We start from the raw sequence: 24,130 nt of genomic DNA on the forward strand, positions 1-24,130 counted from the left end.
CAAACAAATAAAGTGATAAACACAAAAAAAGAGATGCTAGTCTTTCATATTGGCCAGATTTCTTTAACAAAAAGATTCACCTTTCAAACAATTTTTGTTTTGTAAATCTGGATTTTTATTAAGGTGAGGCACACTGGATTATTCTAAAGGCAGTTGTGTATACAGAAGCCAGGGGCAAAAGAACTTTGAAAATAGCCTAGAGGAAAGAATGAGACAAGGAGAGGAGGGAAAAAAAAGGATAAATGGGGGGGAAAATGCCAAAACTGGAGTTTTTTGGTAACTAAGAAGAAGTGCATTTTAAAAGTCAAGGCTTGGTAAAAACCTAGGGAATAGGCTTACGTAGAAAAGAGATTTGGAAAGCTCCAGGGCCCTTGGACACCTGGCAGTGAGCATCAGAAAGAAAAGAGTTCTTAAGAAAAACCAATGAACTTTGTGTTTGCCCTGGAGCTGCCTGGCAATGCTGCTATCAGAATTCAGATACAGGCCCAGCCCTGCTCTAGGCCCTGAAGTTTGGCTCTTGCCTCTCCATTTCAGTCCCTTTAGCTGCCCATCCAATCTAGATCCCAGAGTGCTAAACGGAGAGGCAGCAAGAAGGAAAAGAAAAAGAAGGAGAAACTGAAATGCAAGCATGGGACTTAGATTCTCACAGCTCTTCCCTTTCATGGGGCCTTCAGAATTCATTCTTGTGAAAGCTGTAAGTCAAGGAGGACACAGCCAGAAACCGTGACTCATCAAATTTCCAAAGCCAAGACCAGAACACACAGATTCTGGATCCAAGGACTCGCTTTCTGCCTTCAGAACACGGGGTCCTGCCTACTTTGTAGTGTTTCAATACAAAACTGATCAAGTCGAGGGTCCCCGTCCACTCCCCGCCAGCCTGGCTGCCCTTCCCTGTCTTCAGAGTTCTTTCTAAACCATAGAGAAGATGGAGTTTAATTCCATGGTATTTGAGTCACGGGACCTTATAACACTTCAGAAAACAATTTGCCTTAAAAAGTGGTTGGGTCTGTACAGGAAAGTCACTGAGTGCAGGGGATGGCAAACTTTTCTGTCATGAGCTAGGTAAATACTATAGGTTTTGCAAGCCATGTGGTTTCTGTTACATATTATTCTTTGTTTTGTTTTGTTTTTTGTTTTTGGGGGTTTTGTTTTTGAGACAGGATCTCCCTCTGTCACCCAGGCTGGAGTGCAGTGGTGCAGCTCACTGCAGCCTCAACCACCTTGGCTCCAGGGATCCTCCTGCCTCGGCCTTCTGAGTAGACAACAGGTGTGCTTCACTACACTTGGCTAATTTTTTTATTTTATGTAGAGACAGGGTCTCACTGTGCTGCCCAGTCTGGTTCTTTTTTTTTTTTTTTTTGCAACCCTTTAAAAATGTAAAAACCATTAGCGAGAGGGCCATACATAAACAGACAATAGACCACAGTTTACTGATGCCTGACTTAGAACAATGGAAAAGGGTTGGCAGCATTGACTGGTGACTGCTGCATGCAGTGAGACTAAAGATAGTGTAAAACCTCAGTGAGGTTTGACGAAGGCAATTAACTCTCTACCTGACTTGCCCAAGTCAGCTAGAGCTGTGGCAGAGAATTTAATCCTGAAATCCTAGGCTTATATCTTTGGAAAATTAGATAAATGAAGTTGTTGGTTTTTTTTTTTTTTTTTTGAGACAGACTCACTCTCTCTTGCCCAGGCAGCCAGGCTGGAGTGTAGTGGCATGATCTTGGCTCACTGCAACCTCCACCTCCTGGGTTCAAGAAATCCTCCCACCTCGGCCTCCCAAGTAGTTGGGACTACAGGCATATGCCACCACACGTGGCAAATTTTTTTTTTTTTTGAGATGGAATCTAGCTCTGTTGCTCAGGCGGGAGGGAGTATAGTGGTGTGATCTCAGCTCACTGCAACCGCCACCTCCCAGATTCAAGCGATCCTCCTGCCTCAGCCTGCCACGTATCTGAGATCACACCTGGCTTTTTTTTTTTTTTTTGTATTTTTTAGTAGAGACAGGGTTTCACCATGTTGGCCAGGCTGGTCTTGAACTCCTGCCCTCAACTGATACGCCCACCTCAGCCTCCCAGGACAAATGAAGTTTAAAATAAGCTAGAATATTTTTTAACCTGCTACTTTTCATTGTGTGTGTGTGTGTATGTTTGGGGGAAGGGAGTACATTTTTTTTTTTTTTTTTTTGAGACGGAGTCTTGCTCTGTGCCCCAGGCTGGAGTGCAGTGGCGTGATCTTGGCTCACTGCAAGCTCCGCCCCCTGGGTTCATGCCATTCTCCTGCCTCAGCCTACTGAATAGCTGGGACTACAGGTGCCCGCCATCATGCCCGGCTAGTTTTTTGTATCTTTTAGTAGAGACGGGGTTTCACCTTGTTAGCCAGGATGGTCTCGATCTCCTGACCTCGTGATCCGCCCGCCTTGGCCTCCCAAAGTGCTGGGATTACAGGCTTGAGCCACCGCGCCCAGCCGGAAGGGGGTACATTTTTATTTAAAAGTGAATACTCCATATGTACCACAAAATTCCAAACCTGGAAGAATCTTCCAATATAGTCCAGTTTACAACCATCTACCCTTGAGGAAACTGTGACCTGCTTCAGTTAAATGAGATATTCTAAGTCACATGCTAGTTGGCAGAAGAGAAGGGGCCAGAAACTTGGTTTCCTGTTTCAAAATTCATACACTTTAATGGTGCACTACCAACTAAGTACTAAAAAATCAACTCAACAAATACAAAGTATTTCTTATATATCCAGCACTGGTTAGGTGCATAAGGTTACAAAATAAACGTAAGCGAAGATTACTGCCGGGCGCGGTGGCTCACGCCTGTAATACCAGCACTTTGGGAGGCTGAGGCGGGCGGATCACAAGGTCAAGAGATCAAGACCATCCTGGCCAACATGGTGAAACCCCATCTCTACTAAAAATACAAAAATTAGCTGGGTATGGTGGCACATCTGTAGTCCCAGCTACTTGGGAGGCTGAGGCAGGAGAATCCCTTGAGGCCAGGAGGCTGAGGTTGCAATGAGCCGAGATCACACCACTGTACTCTAGCCTGGCAACAGAGTGAGACTCTGTCTCAAAACTAATAATAATAATAAAAACAACCCTTTTGGTTTCTCACTGAGAAAACAAGGCACACACACTAAGCAAATATATTCTTCCTTGCATTGTCGTATAACTACATATCTAAAACGGGAGCCACCGTAATCCCAGCGCTTTGGGAGATCTGAGGTCAGGAGTTCGAAACCAGCCTGGCCAATATGGTAAAAACCCGTCTCTACTAAATATACAAACCCTAGCCGGGCATGGTGGCACGTACCTTTAATCCCAGCTACTCGGGAGGCTAAGGCAGAAAAATTGCTTGAACCTGGGAGGTGGAGGTTGCAGTGAGCCAAGATCCTGCCACTGCACTCCAGCCTGGGGGACAGAGTGAGATCCTGTTTCAAAAAGAAAAAAAACAAAAACAAAAATTAGCTGGGCGTGGTGGCGCACGCTTGTGGCCACAGCTACTCAGGAGGCTGAGTCAGGAGAACTGCTTGAACCAGGGAGGCGGAGGTTGCAGTGAGCCAAGATCACGCCGCTGCACTCTAGCCTGCGTGACACAGGGAGACTCTGTCTCAAAAATAATAAAGAAATAAATAATAAAACAGGGCCGTCTCGTATAACTCTGTAATGGTGGAAAGGTTCTGTATCTTTGCTGCTATCAGGATAGTGGCCAGTAGCCATATATGGCTATTAAGCACTTAAAATGTACCACTGGCTACTGGCTACCGTATTAAAAATTTTTAATTTTACAGATGTTCCTTGACTTACAATGAGCTACTTCCCATTAACTCCATCATAAGTAAAAAATATCATAAGTCAAAAATGTGGCCAGGCAAGGCAGCTCACGCCTGTAATCCCAACACTTTGGGAGGCCAAAGTGGGCAGATCACCTGAGGTCAGGAGTTCGAGACCAGCTGGGCCAACCATGGCCAACATGGTGAAACCCTGTCTCTACTAAAAATAAAACTTAGCTAGGCATGGTGGCACATGCCTGTAATCCCAGCTACTCAGAAGGCTGAGGCAGGAGAATACTTGAACCTGGGAGGCAGAGGTGCAGTGAGCCAAGATTGCGCCACTGCACTCCAGCCTGGGTGACAGAGGGAGATTCCATCACACACACACAAAAAAAGCATCTAAGGCTGGGCATGGTGGCTTACACCTATAATCCCAGCATTTTGGGAGGCTGAGGTGGGCAGATCACCTGAAGAGTTCGAGACCAGTCTGGCCAACATGGCAAAACCCTCTCTCTACTAAAAATGCAAAAATTAGCCAGGTGTGGTGGCACACACCTGTAATCCCAGCTACTTGGGAGGTTGAGACAGGAGAATTGCTTGAACCCAGAAGGTGGAGGTTGCAGTGAGCTGAGATCGCGCTACTGCACTCCAGCCTGGGCAATAAAGCAAGACTCCATCTAAAAAATAAAGTAAAAGTAAATAAATAAACTTCATGATGGATTTTAAGGATATTAGATTCCTTTTTTTTTTTTTTTTTTTTTTGAGATGGAGTCTCACTGTCTCAGCCTCCTGAGGAGCTGGGATTACAGGCGTATGCCACCACACCTGGCTAATTTTTGCATTTTTAGTAGAGATGGGGTTTCACCATGTTGGCCAGGCTAGTCTGAAACTCCCGACCTCAGGTGATTGGCCCACCTCAGCTTCCCAAAGTGCTGGGATTACAGATGTGAGCCACCATGCCTGGCCAATCATGAAGTTTAAACATTCTAGGTGGAGAATCTTCTGTATTTAATTTTAATTAATTTAAATTATTATTTTTCTTCTTTTTTTTGAGATGGAGTCTCGCTCTGTCGCACAGGCTGGAATGCAGTGGCTTGATCTCGGCTCACTGCAACCTCCGCCTCCCGGTTTCAAGCGATTCTCCTGTCTCACCCTACTGAGTAGCTGGGACTACAGGCGCATGCCACCGTGCCCAGCTAAGTTTTGTATTTTTAATAGAGATGGGGTTTCACCATCCTGGCCAGGCTGGTCTTGAACTCCTGACCTTGTGATCCACCTGTCTCGGCCTCCCAAAGTGCTGGGATTACAGGCATGAGCCATCCTGCCTGGTCCTATTTTTCTTCTTTTTAATCTAAATTTAAATAGCCACGTGTGGCCAGGGACTTCCGTACTGGACATCACAGGTCTAAAAGAATTATTATAAATCTGGATGAAAAATATGTCACATTCATTCTGTCACTTTTCCTTCTTGTGCCTATGGCAAAAACCACTATAGTCACAGGACTCCTTTTCCTCTGAACATGGGCAGGCTTTCAGAATTCTCCATGAAAGGCCAGGCACGGTGGCTCACACCTGCCACCCTAGCATCTTGGGAGGCCAAAGTGGGAGGATCCTTGGAGCCCAGGAGTTGGAGACCAGCCTGGGCAACATAGTGAGACCTCTCTCCACTAAAAGCAAACAAAATTAACTGGGCATGGTGGTGCATGCCTGTAGTCCCAGCTACATAGGAAACTGAGGCAGGAGGACTGTTCAAGCCCTGGATGTAGAGACTACAGTGAACCATGATCGCAGCAGTGCGCTCCAGCCTGGGTGACAGGGTAAGACTCTGGAATAAATAAATAAAATAGAATTCTCTATGCAACCATTTTCAATGGCGTGGACTTGGTTTACATAAAACGAAACCACCCTGACGCAGATAAAAAACGGTGACAAAGGTGACCTGGAGAAGGAAGGAGTTGAGCTGAGCTTCAGATGAGATCGGGAGTGATCAGGGTGGTCTGGCCGTAGGCTAGCTGAGCTTCAAAGGATAACATCTGGAGAGGTAAAGGGGAAAGGACAAAGAGTGTGGGGTTCTCTGTGTAGAGGAGAGTAGCCGTGAAGGAGCTGAATGGAGCTCCCCTGGTCCTAGGACAAGGAGGATGCTGACCTGCCAAGCAGAGAGGGTTGGGTTGGGTGTGGTTGGAGATAAGGGGATAGGCGGAAGGGTGGGTCTGGGTTATGACTTTGAAATTCCAGGACACCCGGAGGGTTTAAGCAGGAGCCTGGAGAACACATTTTAGAAAGGCAACTCTGATAGCTAGGCACAGATGGGTCGTATAATGGACATGTGCTCACATACCAGGGTGAAGTCTATGCCAGTGATGATGTGTGTTTTTCCTTTAGGAAAGTAAAACTTGTTTATTATGTAAAATGTATAAATTTCAGAAAAGCAGATATTTAAAAAATTAAAATCAGATGTCTACCAACCACAGATGACATTTTGATGTGGTTTCTTACAGTTTTTTTTCCTCCTTCCCTGGCTAGTGCAGTAATTTAGGAATTAAAATTATGACTTGACCTAGGAAGGTGGTAGTGTGAATGAAGAGGAAAGGCCGTGAAAGACATCGTTAAGTGAGGCAGAGGGTGAGGAGAAAAGATAACTAGCTTCCAAAGACAGGAGTTCTAGACCTGGGTATTCTGTGGGGCTTGAACTCCCAGCGTTGGTTTTGCCATACATAAATCTCTCTTTTTTTTTAATCTTTTTTTTTTTTTGAGATGGAGTCTTGCTCTGTCGCCCAGACTGGAGTGCAGTGGCGCAGTCTCGGCTCACTGCAACCTCCACCTCTCGGGTTCACACCATTCTCCTGCCTCAGCCTCTCAAGTAGCTGGGACTACAGGTGCCCGCCACCATGCCCGGCTAATTTTTTGTATTTTTAGTAGAGATGGGGTTTCACTGTGTTAGCCAGGATGGTCTCAATCTCCTGACCTCATGATCTGCCTGCCTGAGCCTCCCAAAGTGCTGGGATTACAGGCGTGAGCCACCGCACCTGGCAGTTTATTTTTATTTTTATTTTGAGATGGAGTCTTGCTCTATCACCGGGCTGGAGTGCAGGGGAGCGATCTCAGCTCATTACAACTTCCACCTCCCGAGTTCAAGTGATTCCCCTGCCCCAGCCTCCCAAGTAGCTGGGACTACAGGCGCCCGCCACCACACCCAGCTAATTTTTTGTATTTTAGTAGAGACGGGGTTTCACCATGTTGGCCAGGATGGTCTTGATCTCCTGATCTCATGATCCATCCGCCTCGGCCTCCCAAAGTGCTGGGATTACAAGTGTGAGCCACCATTCCCAGCCTTTTTTTTTTTTTTTTTTTTTTAATTTTTTTTCCTTTTTAAAGATATATACAGATATATATATATATATATATATATATATATTTTTTTTTTTTGAGATGCCCGGCCCATACGTCAATGTCTTTACCACTTCTTATTTGAGTCTAATTAAAGGTCAGATGAGATTTTTGAGACCCCCTTCCACTAACATACAAATATGTCTGTGTATATTTAAAGTGAACATCACATATAAATAGAAGTAGTTGTCATAACACCACACAAGATCCCTTGATCTTTAGGCTATACCAGTAGCTTATAGCCTCTTGCAATCTGCAAGATTTTAGGGGTAGAGTAATTAAGCTTTCTATTCTGAGCAGAGTTATAAGGAGAATCTGTAGTTGTAGTTCACAGGACAGGGAATGAATGGGGCAGTGTAAACAGGGAATTCATTTTCAGACAGGACTCCACCAAGCAGTAATAGCTTCTTCCTAGGAGCCAAAAGGATTTCAAAGCCCATTACATCTTTGAAGACCATAAGAAAAACAACAATAAAAACAGCTGCTAGGGAATACAGATTATGCTCTCTGAGGCCAGATGCAGTGGCTCACACCTGCAATCCCAGCACTCTGGGAGGCCAAGGTGGGCGGTTCACCTGAAGTCAGGAGTTCAAGACCAACCTGGCCAACATGGTGAAACCCCATCTCTACTGAAAATACAAAAATTAGCTGGGTGTGGGGTGCACGCCTGTAATCCCAGCTACTTGGGAGGCTGAGGCAGGAGAATCACTTGAACCCAGGAGACAGAGGTTGCAGTAAGCTGAGACCGCACCACTGCACTCCAGCCTGGGCAACAGAGCAAGAGTCTGTCTCAAAAAAAAATAATAATAATAAAATGCTTTCAGGTAGGAAAGAGCAATACAAAGACATTCACCAGGCCAATAAGCAAAAGTTTACACCAGAGATTATCTATATGTTTTTTAAAAATACTGATTCCTGGGCTCCCCTTCAGACCGATTAAATCAGTGTCTCAGTAAGTGCTGCCTGTGAATTGATTTGTCTTATTTTGTTTTACTTTTTGAGACAGGATCTCAGATTGTCACCCAGGCTAGAGCACAGTGGCAAAAACATAGCTCACTACAGCCTCAACCTCCTGGGCTCAGGTGATCCTTTCACCCTAGACCCTTGCCATTCCCTTTCCCCAGTAGCTGGGACTATAGGTGTGTGCCACCGTGCCTAGTAAATTTTTTTTTTTTTTTGAGATGGAGTTTCACTATTGTTGCCCAGGTTGGAGTGCAATGGCATGATCTAGACTCACCGCAACCTCTGCCTTCCAGGTTAAAGTGATTCTCCTGCCTCAGCGTCCCGAGTGGCTGGGATTACAGGCATGCACCACCACGCCCGGCTAATTTTGTATTTTTAGTAGAGACGGGGTTTCTCCATGTTGGTCAGGCTGCTCTCAAACTCCCGACCTCAGGTGATCCACCTGCCTTGGCCTCCCAAAGTGCTGGGATTACAGGCATGAGCCACCGTGCCTGGTGCCTGGCTAATTTTTTTTAATTTATTTATTTTTTTAGAGATGGGGTCTCACTATGTTGCCCAGGCTGTTCTTGAACTCTTGGGCTCAAGTGATTCTCCCACCTCAGCCACCCACAGTGCTGGGATTACAGGTCTGAGCCACCACGCCTAGCCTGGTAATTTTTTAAAATTCACCAAATGATTGAAACTTGAAACACAAGAAGATGGCCCAGAGAAAAAACAGTTCATGGGACAGCAGAGCAGCTGGAATCCGCACTGTGTCCTTAGCCACCCAGGTTAAGGGTTACAGCAAGTTCCTTAGTGATGGGGGAACTTGAGGCCAAAATATGAACCCACCAATACACTGTATAATTGCATATCATACTCCATATAGCTAAAATTTCAGGGTATAGGTTCCATGATTTTCAATACATCCTTTGGTCATTTTCACTGAACTATATGAGTTGGCGAACTCCTGGGGACCTGGTCAGAATGTGGATGGACATACCTTTTCCTGAGAATCCCTCGGCCCTCTAAGGAGCTGGTAGTTAAAAAATGCAAACTCGCCTCAGACTGACATAGGTATGTGAGCCAGCTCTGCCATGCATGAACTGTATGACCTTGTGTGAGTTCCCTGTTGTCTTTTAAGTCTGTTTTCTTATTGGCAAAATAGGAATCCTAGCCCCTTCTTTAGAGATTATGGAAGAGATCAAATGAGGCTATACAAGTAAAACTGATAACACAAGTAAAAGACTTCCTTATGGCTGGCATACAGTGAACCCTCAGTAAATGCAAATCATCATGATAATTTTCTTCACAACCTCTAGAGTTCCTCATAACTCCAATATTTTAAGATTCCAAGAAACACTCTGATTACACAGGTACAGATGAACAAAAATCAGTGGGTACCGACATGCCTAGATTGAAAGACCCGGTTTGTGTTCAGCACCTTTTCACACCAGCCTGGTATGTTATTTCTTTTTTTTTCTTTCTTTCTTTTTTTCTTTCTTTTTTTAGATCAAGTCTTGTTCTGTCACCCAGGCTGGAGTGCAGTGGGGAGATCTAGGCTCACTGCAACCTCCGCCTCCTGGGGCAATCGATTCTCCTGCCTCAGTCTACCGAGTAGCTGGGATTACTGGAGCCTGCCACCAACTACTTTTTGTATTTTAAGTAGAGACGGGGTTTTACCATGTTGGCCAGGTTGGTCTTGAACTCCTGACCTCATGATCCGCCCACCTTGACCTCTCAAAGTGCTGGGATTACAGGCATGAGCCACCATGCCTGGGCCTGTAATTTTTTTTTCCCCCTCATAGAGACGGGGTTTCACCATGTTGGCCAGGCTGGTCTTGAACTCCTGACCTCAGGTGATCCACCCGCCTTGGCCTCCCAGAGTGCTGGGATTACAGGCGTGAGCCACGGCACCCAGCCTCTGGTATCGTATTTCGATGCCCACTTCATTCTTTTGCTTGAGGTGTCCCCCTTGTATTTTGCTGACCTTGCTCTTAGTTTCAAAAGGACCTCATTTATTTTGCAGACACAGAAATTTTGTCATTCTTTATGAAAGCAGTGTGGCTGTTCTCATACTGTTACTTCTTGGCAGGCAATACCTGCACAGAAACCAGTGAGCATGGCTGAAGTGAATGTCAGATATTCTATTACTGTCTGCACCTGGCGCAGCAACCGCTGACACACCTGGGCAACCCGTTTTACCCAATGTGCAGCCCGGGATGAGGCCCCACCTCGGCAGAACTTTGATGCATGTCTAATGACTGGCTTGAAGACCTTGTTCTTGGAAACTACAGGGCTGACATTTAAGTGTCACCCATGAAATTTGCCTCAAGGTTCAACACTGACATTAGCTACCAATTTCGGCTTCACAACCTTGGAGTATTCTCTTTGCTTTCTAGAGCATTAAATACCATCCTACAAAGCATAAAGCCATTATTGTCCTGTTATTCTGCCAAAAGACACATACACTTTATTGATGCCCATAATTTTCTTTTTCTTCCTCTATGGTAGGTACAGACCTCTTCCGTTTAGGTAGACAGACCTCCTTTAGTAGGCAATTGTCTGCTCGTCTGCCATGTTATTGGTTGAGTCATGGCTCATATCCACCTCTCTGCCTTTGCAGCTTTTGGTGTTTTTTGGTTTTGTTGTTGTTGTTGACAGAGTCTTGCTCTGTCGTCCAGGCTAGAGAGCAGTGGCACGATCTCAACTCACTATAACTTCCGCTTCCCAGGTTCAATCAATTCTCCTGCCTCAGCCTCCTGAGTAGCTGGGATTACAGACACCTGCCACCACGCCAGGCTAAGCTTTTGTGTTTTTAGTAGAGATGAGGGGTTTCACCATGTTGGCCAGGCTGGTCTCAAACTCCTAATCTCAAGTGATCTGTGCCCAGCCTGTGTTTTCAGTTTTGAAAATAGATTATCTTGTTTGGCAAATAGCAGGACATCAAAGGGCACACAGGCAAAGTAACTAACCACTAGATCTATGAAACTTTTGCCCACATGAATGAACTAATTTTATTTTATGTCATTTATTTATTTTTGAGACAGAGTCTTACTCTGTTGCCCAGGTTGGAGTACAGTGGCATAATCATGGCTCACTGCAGCCTTGACCTCATAGGCTCAAGCAATCCTCCTACCTCAGCCTCACAAGTAGCTGGGGCTACAGGGATGCACCACCATGCCCAGCTTTTTTTTTGTTTTGTTTTGTTTTGTTTTGTTTTGTTTAAAGACAATCTCTCTCTGTCTCCAAGACTGGAGTGTGATGCCTCCATCTCAGCTCACTGCAGCCTCAACTGAGCCTCAGAGTCAGATGATCCTCCCACCTCAGCCTCCTGAGTAGCTGGGACTACAGGTGCAAGCCACCACACCTGGCTAATTTTTATAGAGATAGGGTTTCACCATTGCCCAGGCTGGTCTTGAACTCCTGGGTTCAAGTAATCTGCCTGCCTCAGCCTCCCAAAGTGCTGGGATTCCAGGCATGAGCCACCATACCTGGCCTAATTTTTAAATTTTTTGTAGAGACAGGATCTCACTGTGTTGCCCAGGCTGATGAACTGATTTTAAAAGGGCAAATCATTAAGTTTGGAATTAGCCTTAAACTCACTGCTCTTATACTTTACCAAAAACCATTTTTCCAAATATCTGTTTGGGTCCAGAAGGCAGATCCCAACACCATCTTAGCTTTTACAGGAAGGCTTTGTGAAGTTACTGGTTGTCTGTATCCACAATGGGCTAAGTGTAAATTCAGCCCAATTACTCTGACAAGTCTTTTTTTTTTCTTCTGTTTTTTTTAGATGGGGTGTCACTGTTTTGCCCAGACTGGAGTACAATGGCACAATCATAAATCATAGCTCACTGCAGCCTCGAACTCCTGGACTCAAGTGGTTCTCATGCCTCAGCCTCCCAAGTAGCTAGGACTACAGGCGTGGGCCGCCATGCCCAGCTACATCAAGTCTTAGAAAGTTCTTCAGTCTGCATCATAGTGGTAATTACACATTTATGTTTATAAACTGCAAAGGACTTCAGGGTTACTTTGCATAAGTTTTCAATACCAGCAGGCTCCATACCTAAATTAACACTGATGTTGAATTTGATCAGCGATCAGGCAGAAGAAAAGAAAAGGGAGAGGTCCAGACAAGAGGGTAGTGAATATACTCCCTGGCAAATCTGGATACAGATGAGAAAAGGGATCCAGTAACTTCCACTGCATTCTCAAATATACCATTACATATGTGACGTATGATGCTCCTTGATCTAATTAATTCACTCTTGTTTTATTGGTATTGTTTCTTTTTTTTTGAGACAGAGTCTTACCCTATCGCCAGACTGGAGTGCAGTAGCACAATCTCAGTTCACCGCAACCTCCACCTCCCCGGTTCAAGCGATTCTTCTGTCCCAGCCTCCCAAGTAGCTGGGACTAGAGGCACACGCCACCATGGCCAGCTAATTTTTGTATTTTTAGTAGAAATGGGGTTTCACTACGTTGGCCAGGATGGTCTCGATCTCTTGACCTCATGATCTGCCCACCTTGGCTTCCCAAAGTGCTGGGATTACAGGCGTAAGGCATGGCGCCCAGCCTTTTTTTTTTTTGAGGCGGAGTCTTGCTCTGTCATCCAGGCTGGAATGCAGTGGCACAATCTTGGTTCACTGCAACCTCTGCCTCCTGGGTTCAAGCGATTTTCCTGCCTCAGCCAAAGTAGCTGAGATTACAGGGGTACACCACAACGCCCAGCTAATTTTTTTGTATTTTTAAAAGAGACAGGGTTTCACCATGTTGGCCAGGCTGATTTCAAACTCCTGACCTCAAAAGATCTGCCTGCCTCGGCCTTCCAAAGTGCTGAGATTACAGGTGTGAGCCACTGTGCCCAGCCATGTTTCTTATTAACTAAATGTTTAAATGCTCATTCTTACACTGTGCTGGGGCCAGGATAGTGTCTGATTTACCTTTGTATCCCTCACACACTTGTCCCAGTATCTTTTATATGACGGTCCCATGTAGGTTTAATTTAAATCAAATTAAATTATAGGCCACTTTCCCCTTCTTTGTAGTAAAAAGCTACGTTGTACAAAATAAACAGTACCACGTAACTTGTAATGGAAAAAAAATCTCTTCCATTTTCAAGTGAAGAAGCAGAAAACTCGTTTTTAGAAGCTACCTTTAGGGATTGCCTTGAGCAGCCTGGGGTCATTTTGTGACAGTTCCCTACCAGTGGTTGGCCAAGGAAAAGACAATGTGTTTTAACTCAGTTGTTTGACCTCTGGGAGTATTTGCCCTTTTTTTTTTTTTTTTTTTTTTTGAGACGGAGTCTTGCTGTCGCCCAGGCTGGAGTGCAGTCGCCAGATCTCAGCTCACTGCAAGCTCCGCCGCCTGGGTTTACGCCATTCTCCTGCCTCAGCCTCCCGAGTAGCTGGGACTACAGGCACCTGCCACCTCGCCCGGCTAGATTTTTGTATTTTTTTAGTAGAGACGGGGTTTCACCGTGTTAGCCAGGATGGTCTCGATCTCCTGACCTCGTGATCCGCCCGTCTCGGCCTCCCAAAGTGCTGGGATTACAGGCTTGAGCCACCGCGCCCGGCCGTATTTGCTCTTTAGTAAGCATCCCTCATATGGACCACATGAGTTTTACCTGAAGTCTTAATTGGGTTAAAGTCTGCCTTCTTGAAACAAAATGATGAGGAGCCCATTTTCCAAAAGGTACACCTTCTAGGCCAGGCATGGTGGCTTGCGCCTGTAATCCCAGCACTTTGGGAAGCCTAGGCAGGTGGATCACCTGAGGTCAGGAGATCAAGACCAGCCTGGCCAACATGGTGAAACATGTCTCTACTAAAACTACAAAAATTAACCAGGCATGGTGGCCAGTGCCTATAATCCCAGCTACTCGGGAGGCTGAGGCAGGAGAACCACTTGAACTTGAGAGGCAGAGGTTACAGTCAACCAAGATTGTGCCACTGCACTCCAGCCTGGGCGACAGAGCGAGACTCCATCTCAAAAAAAAAGATATATCTTCTAGTGATTATTATGTAATTAGGACAGGGATTTTAGGAAAATCTGTTTCTAAGAGATCTGTGGTTTCACTAAATGAGCTACAATTCCAAAATATGAAGAGCCATTTACCAAAGAAACAATTTCAGCAGGCCACGTTTTCCTCCTTTTCAAATGCAACTTGCATTTCAACTTGTAGGTTAAATAATATCTACCTCTTAATTCATTAACTTCGTTGGAATGAAAATCTAGGCTATGATTAGTAGGAAAGGGTAAGGACTCCAAATGTTTTACTATTTTTATTTTACTTAAAGTTCCCATCAGGAGCCCTGTGGTATTTCCTCCCCTAACCTTTCCTATCACCTAACTTCAGTTGCCATGTTGATCGAGGAAACTATGCTTGCTGTGGCTTGAGAAAAATCAAGGCCCCAATCTAAACACTTCACATTATATGTCTCAAAACATCACTATGTACCTCGTGAATATGTACAATTATTATTTGTCAATGAAATAAATAAAATTTAAAAAAGAAATTAACCAAAAGAGAATATAAGAAGGATGTTGAAATTCTTTGTTAAAAATAAACAGGCTGGGCACGGTGGCTCACCCCTGTAATACCAGCACTTTGGGAGGGCAATGTGGGAGGATCACCTGAGGTCAGGAGTTCAAGACCAGCCTGACCAACATGGAGAAGCCCCATCTCTACTAAAAATACAAAATTAGCCAGGCATGGTGGTGCATGCCTATAATCCCAGCTACTCAAGAGGCTGAGGCAGGAGAATTGCTTGAACCCAGGAGGCAGAGGTTGCAGTGAGTCAAGATCGCGCCATTGCACTCCAGCCTGGGTAACAGGAGTGAAACCCTGTCCCAAAAATAAATAAATAAATAAATAAATAATAATAATAAATGGGGAAGAATGGGGAAGAATGGGGAAAAAAATCCCTACTAATTTTTTTCCCTTATTTGTTATAGAACTATACAGGTTTTTTTTCCTTAAGTTGGGTTTTTTAATTTATATATTTTATTTATTTATTTGGTTTTTTTAATCAGCTAACTTTAAGATTCATTATTTATATTTTGCCAGGAATTTTTCCATATAACCTAAATGTCAAACTTATTGATATAAATCATATATAATATCCTCATTCTATTCTTTGTATTGTGAAATAAGCTCTTTATAAGGTCATAAAACAAATAAACATCTCAAAGAAAGTCAGGTAATGACCTGGACTTTTTTTGAATCAAGCCAGGCACAGTGGTCATACCTGCAATAACAGCACTATGGGAGGCTAAGGCAAGCAGATCTCTTGAGCCCAGGAGTTCAAGATCAGCCTGGGAAACATAGCAAGACCTCGTCTCTATAAAAAATTAAAAATTAGCTGGGCCCAGCTACTTAGGAGGCTGAGACAGGAGAACTGCTTGAGCCCAGGAGTTCGAGGCTGCAGTGAGCCCTGATTGCACCACTGCACTCCAGCCTAAGGTGACAGACCAAGACTGTCTCAAAAAAAAAAAAAAAATTGCATCAAATTTACTCATAAGTAAGAAACCAGCAAGCTTGAGAAGGCCAATTCCATGGAATTAGGGCTCCTTGTGTGTATACATGAACATGTGTAAATTTCTGCATCTGTCAATTCAGTAACTGGCCAAAGTGCCCCAGCTCAGCAGTTCTCTTGATAGAAAATGTCAACACAGGTTGGGCGTGGTGGCTCAAGCCTGTAATCCCAGCACTTTGGGAGGCAGAGGTGAGTGGATTCCCTGAGGTCAGGAGTTCGAGACCAGCCTGGCCAACATGGTGAAAACCCCATGTTCACTAAAAATACAAAAAATTAGCCAGTGTGGTGGCGCACGCCTATAATCTCAGCTACTGGGGAGGCCGAGGCATGAGAATTGCTTGAACCCAGGAGGCGGAGGTTGCAATGAGCCGAGATGGTGCCACTGCACTCCAACCTGGGCAACGAGAGTGAAACTCTGTCTCAAAAAAAAAAAAAGAAAAGAAAAGAAAAAGAAAATGTCAACACAGAGCACTAAGGTTTGAAACCTAAGAATCTCACACTGGCCTCAAAGCACAAGTAGAGTCAAGTAGCTGGTCCAAGTAGCTGCCTCTGTTCATTCTATTTAAAGCATTATTTTTTAAATCCTGCCTTTGGTGGGAGAATCATACACATACATTGACTATGTCAATGATCACCTTTCCCTGATGCCATCAAGGATGCAGAGAAAAAGAAATGTGGACACATTGTCTGTGAAAACCACCTCTTATTAGAAGCTGATTACCTTCCTGGGGGAGGTAGGTGAGGGAAATTAAGAACATAGATTTGGGGAAAATTCAAAGGATTAGCAGGGGAGCAAGACTTGGGCTGTAACTCTAGGACATAGTGCTGATTTAGACAAGGTAAGATTTCTGTCTGAACCACGAAAACAACAAAATCTGATCATCAGTCTGAAATCCATCTCTTTAAGAGGTTTTAAAGATTCTTCCAGAAATTTGACTAAGTTTTCATTTTACAACAAACACCTGTTCACGTGAAGCCACTCTCCCTCCCTTTCCCCCCATAGTTCATGCTATTCCTTGACCCCTCTCAACACTCTCTCCACACTGGGACCCTGCACAGGCTGTTTGACATAGCCACTGCCGCCTGTCACCAATCCCCCTCTGCCTATCCTCCAGGTCTCAGAACGCCATTTAATCTCCAAGAAACCTTCCCGCTAGTCCCCTCCTGACTCAGATTATGTTAGGTCCTCTTGTTTTTATTTATTTATTTTTTGGAGACGGGGTCTTGTTCCGTTGCCCCAGCTAGAGTGCAGTGACGCCATCTTGGCTCACTGTAGCCTCAACCTCCCAGGCCTAAGCAATTCTCTCACTGCAGCCTCCCAAGTAGCTGGGACTATGGGTGTGTGCCAGCACCCCCAGCTAATTTGTTTATTTTCCAGTAGAGAATGGGATGACAATGTTTAAAATTTTTGTAGAGACGGGTCTCATTATGTTGCCCAGGTGGGTCTTGAACTCCTGGGCTCAAGTGATCCTCTCACCCTGGCCTCCCTATGTGCTGGGATTGCAGGCATGAGCCATTCTGGCTAGCCTAGGTTTTCTTTTTCTTTTTTTTTTTTTTTTTAGATAGAGTCTCACTCTTTTGCCCAGGCTGGAGTGCAGTGGCGCGATCTCAGCTCACTGCAACCTCCGCCTCCCAGGTTCAAGCAATTCTCCTGCCTCAGCCTCCTGAGTAGCTGGGATTACAGGCGCCCGCCACCACACCAAGCTAATTTTTGCATTTTTAGTAGAGATGGGGTTTCACCATGTTGGTCAGGCTGGTCTCGAACCCCTGACCTCGTGATCCACCCACCTCGGCCTCCCAAAGTGCTGGGATTACAGGCATGAGCCACCGCGCCCAGCCGGTTTTCTTGTTTTAAACTCTTAAGTCCTTACAATTCTTCATCAGCCCACTCATTGCTCCGTTAATATATTATTTAATATCTTCTGTGACTACTAAAGTAACCCTGTGGGGACAGCAATCCTTTCTGTCCTAATTACTTCTTAATTATGCTGCATCTAGCACAGAGCCTAGCACGGAGTCTAGCACAGAGTCTGCCACAGAGCAGGTGCTCAAAAAATGTTTGTTAGTGGATTTACTTGTATCCCTACAGATCATATACTATCACCTATAGGGTCTCATAACGTGGAGGTTTTGCAAATGTTAAAATCTGTCTCAATCAGGCAAATGTGGCTTAGGGAATCATGCCCATTCTGTGGCATTAACTCTCAAGATGCTATTTTTCTGCACATTTAACATGAACATGGATTTGGACTCTGCTCTCACAGATAAATGAATGAGTCATTCTGGGACATAGCATGGGGCATTTTCATTGCGAACTCCTACCCGCTGAAGGGAATCTTGAATAAGTGTCTGATTCTGGGATCTTATGTCTGGAAGACTGCTCCATTATCTCACATAGGCTATTCTGAGTGCCAGTGCCCACTATTTACAAGGTCCTTGGGGTGCTCATCTCAAGACCATCATATGAAGTCACCAAAAAAAAAAAAAAGGTTTTCTTTCAGTATTAGAAAACTAAATTCTGGCTGGGTGCGGTGGCTCATGCCTGTAATCCCAGCACTTTGGGAGGTTGAAGTGGGCAGATCACTTGAGGTCAGGAGTTTGAGACCAGACTGGCCAATATGGTGAAACTCTGTCTCGACTAAAAATACAATAATTAGCCAGGTGTGGTGGTGCGTGCCTGTAGTCAGTCCCAGCTACTCGAGAGGCTGAGGCAGGAGAATCACATGAACCCGGGAGGCGGAGGTTGCAGTGAGCCGAGATCGTGCCACTGCACTCCAGCCTGGGCGATAATGTGACTTCGTTTCAAAAACAAAAACAAAAAAACAAAAAAAGAAACCTAAATTCTTTCTTTGGTAAGCACAGACTTCTTACTAATCAGCTACTCAGACTATGCATTTCTTACCCTTAAAAATTGAACCCTTTAAAAAGAAAAAAGAAAAAAAAATATGTATTGTGTGAAAACGAGGTAGGGAATACTTAATGCTAGTCATCTGGGGATTATCAGAGAAATGCTGTATTTCACCAGACCTGTTTGCATTAAGGTGCGCTGAATTTCAGACATGTTAAACTGTGTGTGTGAAGGGCGGGGGGCCGCATTCTACAGTTGATGATGTGCAGTAGCGCTGCAGGAAGGACCCACTGCCAGACATTTTCATGAAATCAGTATTAAAAGCGTTTCAGTGAAATCATTCAAATATACCTCTGTCATTCTTTTTGGCAGTGGGAGTCCTCTAAGGACATTTGTACTTAACAAACATACAGGGCACTCTGGCCTAGTAAATTAAACAAACACAACAAGAATATGTTTGTAAAAAGAAAAACAAAGTGGGGTGGCAAGGGTTAGCATTTTGATGTTGCTATGTGATGTTCACCCACTTTTCTCTGCCCCTGGGTTATGTGCATTTGAGTCATGGTGAAGATGAAGCCAACTTACCAAACCTCCTCAGTGAGCCAAGGATTGCTGATCTCTGCTGGGTGACCTGAGGCAGAGTCTCCTTCCAAGGCCTCCGTTACCTAAGCTGTGAAATGAAAAAGATAACAGATATGACCCAAAGACCGGTATTGAGAAGTCCAAAGTTAGTGATAACTAAATGGAACTGGGGGAGGGGGTGAGAAAAAGGAACATGGTGTTTGCTATTATCACAGGCCGTTGTGTGTGCCTGGAACTGCAAGGGAAACTACATAACCAGGCAATATGGGAAATCTCCCCCGGCCCACATATACATGGAGAAAATAGGTCACATCATTTTGCCAGCTCTGCAAGACTACTCCGTTTCATATTAATTAAAGGACACTCAAGGAAAGAAAATCTTACTATGACAAAGAGAGAAAGGAGAGCCTCACGCCTGTAATCCCAGCACTTTGGGAGGCCGAGGCAGGAGCATCACTTTAAGCCCAGGAGTTTGAGACCAGCCTGGGCAATAGAGTGAGATCCCATCTCTACAAAAAATTTAAAATTAGCTGGGCGCCCATGGTCCCAGCTTGTTAGGGGAAGCTGAAGCGAGAGGATCACTTGAGCCTAGGAGTTCTGAGGCTGCAGTGAGCTATGATCATGCCACTGCACTCCAGCCTGGGAAACAGAATGAGATCCTGTCTTTTTTTTTTGAGACAGAGTCTCCCTCTGTCACTCAGGCTGGAGTGCAGTGGCATGATCTCAGCTCACTGCAACCTCTGTCTCCCAGGTTCAAGTGATTCTCCTGCCTCAGCCTCCCAAGTAGCTGGGACTACAGGGCCGCCCCACCATGCCCAGCTAACGTTTTGTATTTTTAGTAGAGACGGGGTTTCACCATGTTGGTCAGGCTGGTCTCGAACTCCTGACCTCACGTGATCCACCAGCCTCAGCCTCCCAAAGTGCTGGGATTACAGGTTTGAGCCACTGCACCTGGCAAGTAAATACTTTTGATTAGCTACGTTCAGTGTAGAAGATTTTATTATACTACTGTTCCACCAAGAATAAATAAAAGCTGCGACAAATGTCTCATTCCTGTGATCCCCTCCAAGAAAGACTACAACATACCTCTTGGATAAGAAAATACTGGGCTCTGCTAACTCCTGCAGTCCAGCTCAGTAATCATTGGTTCCAAAGTTCTTCCCAACGCAATGGCCAAATTAACTAAGGTTGAGCTTCTGATTAACATACAGTACTGGAAGGAACTTTGACCCACAGAAACCTGGCATTTGACTTGCTTCTCTGAGTTCAACCTGTGTCACGAGTGCCTGTTTCAAGGGTAATAAAGGACCTGGCTGTTTGCTTACAGCAAATGGAGGTGGTGCCATGTCATTATACAGCTTTTACCTCTCCTGTCCACCTAACCATTGGCAAAGAAAGTTTGCAGCCCACACACCAGTGTTTGGAGTGATAGAATGAAAAAGGGTATGAATTTCCAAAATGAAAAGCACCTAAGTTCTACCTGGCATTCCGGCTAAACGTTAGCTGCTTAAGAAACATGAATATGGTACCAAGATCAAAGTGACCAGAGTGGAGATCAGGTGTTTGAGCAGGTGCACATTATAACCATCCAGATTCTGCCTCAGTGAACGAAATGCTGTCTCTGCTGTGTTCCCTTTTAGTGGCATGTTATAAAACAGGAATCAGATGCAAGGAACAGACCACAGTACCTGAGAGTTCATGTCCCTTCCTGTTCTAAGATATATAGTGCCCCTCCCTGCCCTGCCAAATTCATAAATTCGAGTTCTAACCCCTAGTATCTCACAATGTGACTACATTTGGAGACAGGGTCTTTAAACGGGTAATTAAGATTAAGTGACGTCATGCGGATGGGCCCTAATGCAATATGACCAGTGTCCTTATAAGAAGAGGAAATTCGGCCAGGCGCGGTGGCTCACCCTTGTAATCCCAGCACTTTGGGAGGCCGAGGCAGGCGGATCACAAGGTCAAGAGATTGAGACCATCTGGACAACATGGTGAAACCCCGTCTCTACTAAAAATACAAAAATTAGCCAGGCGTGGTGGTGCACACCTGTAATCCCAGCTGCTAGGGAGGTTGAGGCAGGAGAATCGCTTGAACCCAGGAGGCGGAGGTTGCAGTGAGCTGAGATTGTGCCACTGCACTCCAGCCTGGGCAACAGAGTGAGACTCTGTCTCAAAAAAAAAAAAAAAAAAGAAGAAGAAGAGGAAATTCAGACACAGACAACACAGACCAAGGGACGACCATGTGAGGGCACAATGAGGGCAGCCATCTGCAAGCCAGGCAGAAAAGCCTCCAGGTAAACCAACCCTGCTGTCACCTAGATGTTGGACTTCCAGCCTCCACAACCATGAGAAAATAAATGTCTGCTGTTGAAGCCACTTGGCCCACGGTATTTTGTTATGGTAGCCTCAACAAAGAAATACACTGCCCCTCCCCACATCCCCCAGCCTCATCTCCAGGGACCAGATGAGTCACAGATGAGTAAGGAGGTCAAGGGCATGATAATCAGAGTGGATTAACTGTGCAATTAATCAGTGGTAAACAGGAGAGCACATGCTCTATCCACAGGTATCAAATTCAAAAAACTTAAAATACTATGAGGCCATACAAAAGATGGCCATGGCTTGATGATGCCCTTCAGGTTGCAATTCCTGGGCTAAACCATTACAGTATGATATTTAAAAACACCCACTATTAATGCTTTCAACAAATATGAAATGAATACCTCCTACAGGCCAGGCCCTATGCCAGGCAATGGCAACAGCAGTGGTGAATATGAATATGTTCTATGCCTTTGCAGTATTGTAGTCTGAATAGTGAGTCCAGGTGCTGAGCTAGGTTAGAATGTCAAGTTGAGAAGACAAAGTCACTGCCCTCCAGGAGGGTACAGATTAGTGGGGCAAAGAGTTGGGACAAGACATTATAAAACAACGTGACACCAGCTCTAATCCACAAGGGGCCCTGGAAGCTGGGAAGAAGATGATCCCACATCTGTGTGGGCTAATCAGGGAAGATGTGAGCCAAGTCCTCAAGGATGAATAACAGTTTACCCGGCAGACACGTCTGAAAGACAAGAGGGCATTTTCCAGACAGAACAGTCAGTTCCTGGTGCAGGGACATGAGAGTGTACAGATCTCTGGAGATCAACAATGAGCTGAGCACAGCCAGGGTGAAGGTAGGCAGGGGAGAGCAACAGGATGTGCCGCTGCCAAGGCAAGGAACCAGGAGCCCACATTTGATTGCCGAGGGAGCCATCGGAGAATTTTAATCAGGAAGGTGACATCACCAGAACTGCATGTTAGAAGGATCACAATGCAGAGAAGGGCTAAAGACAGGGCGACCTGTCAGGAGACAATGAAGGCAGGAAACAGACATAGGGAGGCTTGCCAGTCAGGGTCAGTCGTTATGGCATTCAGCTGCAGCCACGGGTGACACTGCCCAAGGGCATTATGTACAGGGAAAGAGAAGCCCTGGCTTTTAAATCTGAGTACATATTACTTTTTTTTTTTGAGACAGCGTTTTGCTCTTGTCACCCAGGCTGTAGTGCAATGGTGCTATCTCAGCTCACTGCAACCTCTGCCTCCTGGATTCAAGGGATAATCCTGCCTCAGCTTCCCCAGTAGCTGGGAATACAGGCACGTGACACCATGCCGGCTAATTATTGTATTTTTAGTCAAGACAGGGTTTCACCATGTTGGCCATACTGGTCTTAAACTCCTGAGCTCAAGTGATCTGCCCAACTCAACCTCCCAAATTGCTGGGATTACAGGCATGAGCCATTTCGCCCAACCTGGGTACATATTATTTTGATCAATGAGAAAATTAGTTTCTTAAGAAACTTTTAATTTCACTTATCCTCATCAGGAAACTAACCTCACTCATTCTTTTTAATCAATCAAAAGCCACACGTGACTGTATCTCAGTTTCTTTCTTTCTTTCTTTCTTTTTTTTTTTTTTTTGTTTTGAGATGGAGCCTCGCTCTGTCGCCCAGACTAGAGTGCAGTGGCGCAATCTGCAACCTCCGCCCCCTGGGTTCAAGTGATGCTCATGCCTCAGCCTCCTGAATAGCTGGGATTACAGGCACGTACAACCATGCCCAGCTAATTTTGTATTTTTAGTAGAGACGGGGTTTCGCCATGTTGGCCAGGCTACAGGCGTGAGCCACCACGCCTGGCCAGTACCTCAGTTTCCCTCTTATTTTCCTCAGTCTGTAAGGATAATAATAGCACTTCCCTTATAGGGAGGATTCCTTAAGTTAAATAATACAAGTATGTAGGTGCGATAATTTTTTTTTTTTTTTTTTTTTTTTTTTTTTTTTGAGATGAAGTCTCGCTCTGTGGCCCAGGCTGGAGTACAATGGCATGATCCCGGCTCACTGCAACATCCGCCTCCCAGGTTCAAGCAATTCTCCTGCCTCAGCCTCCTGAGTAGTAGGCATGTGCTACCACACCTGGCTAATTTTTGTATTTTTAGTAGAGACAGGGTTTCACCATGTTGGTCAGGCTGGTCTCAAACTCCTGACCTCATGATCCGCCCACCTCAGCCTCCCAAAGTGCTGGGATTACAGGCATGAGCCACCAAGCCCAGTAATAAATGTTAAATACAGCAGAAATAAACATTAAAGAACAAACGGGAAATTAATGATTATTCAGTTAATGACAGTTCTCCCTCTCCGTGCATATTAGCCAGAGGATAACGACCACTACAGCCACAAAGGGTCAAACCCAACAGAATTGTCTTGGAATGAAGCTGGGTTTGATTTCCTTACATCTCTCCCAAATTCTCACACGGTCTACACAAGAACATAAGTTTTGTGCATGATCATTACTTTAAAGTTACAAAATGCTTGTGTCAGGTAAAATGTTTTCAAGGATTAAAGATTAAAGGGGATGTGGGGTCTTCAAGGGGAGACTGACTGCAGAGGGGCATGAGAAAACTTTCTAGAGATGTTAGTTCCTACATCTTGATGGGGCAGTGGCTTCACAGCTGGATACATGTGTTAAAAGTCACCACTGAAAATGTGTGAAGTTTATCATATGTAATTTTTTTTGA

The 24,130-nt window shown here is 44.9% G+C and overlaps 1 protein-coding gene across 17 annotated transcripts in view; it reads right to left on the reverse strand.

Annotated features, from left to right (window-relative positions):
• RBM47 (RNA binding motif protein 47) overlaps positions 1 to 24,130 on the reverse strand; it is a 207,514-nt gene that overhangs the window by 102,182 nt on the left and 81,202 nt on the right. For 11 of the 17 annotated variants that reach the window (XM_074039623.1, XM_074039616.1, XM_015450272.4 and 8 more), the window contains one exon: positions 19,081 to 19,165. The exons of 4 other annotated variants lie outside the window; for them this stretch is intronic. The gene's annotated coding sequence lies outside the window, so the exon portion shown is untranslated. Of the gene's footprint in view, positions 1 to 3,320; positions 3,439 to 19,080; positions 19,166 to 24,130 lie in introns of all 17 variants that reach the window. 2 more of the 17 variants (XM_074039613.1, XM_074039611.1) reach the window with 1 other exon arrangement.

The sequence above is a fragment of the Macaca fascicularis genome, chromosome 5 (genome assembly GCF_037993035.2).
Source record: "Macaca fascicularis isolate 582-1 chromosome 5, T2T-MFA8v1.1".
Lineage (NCBI taxonomy): Eukaryota > Metazoa > Chordata > Mammalia > Primates > Cercopithecidae > Macaca > Macaca fascicularis.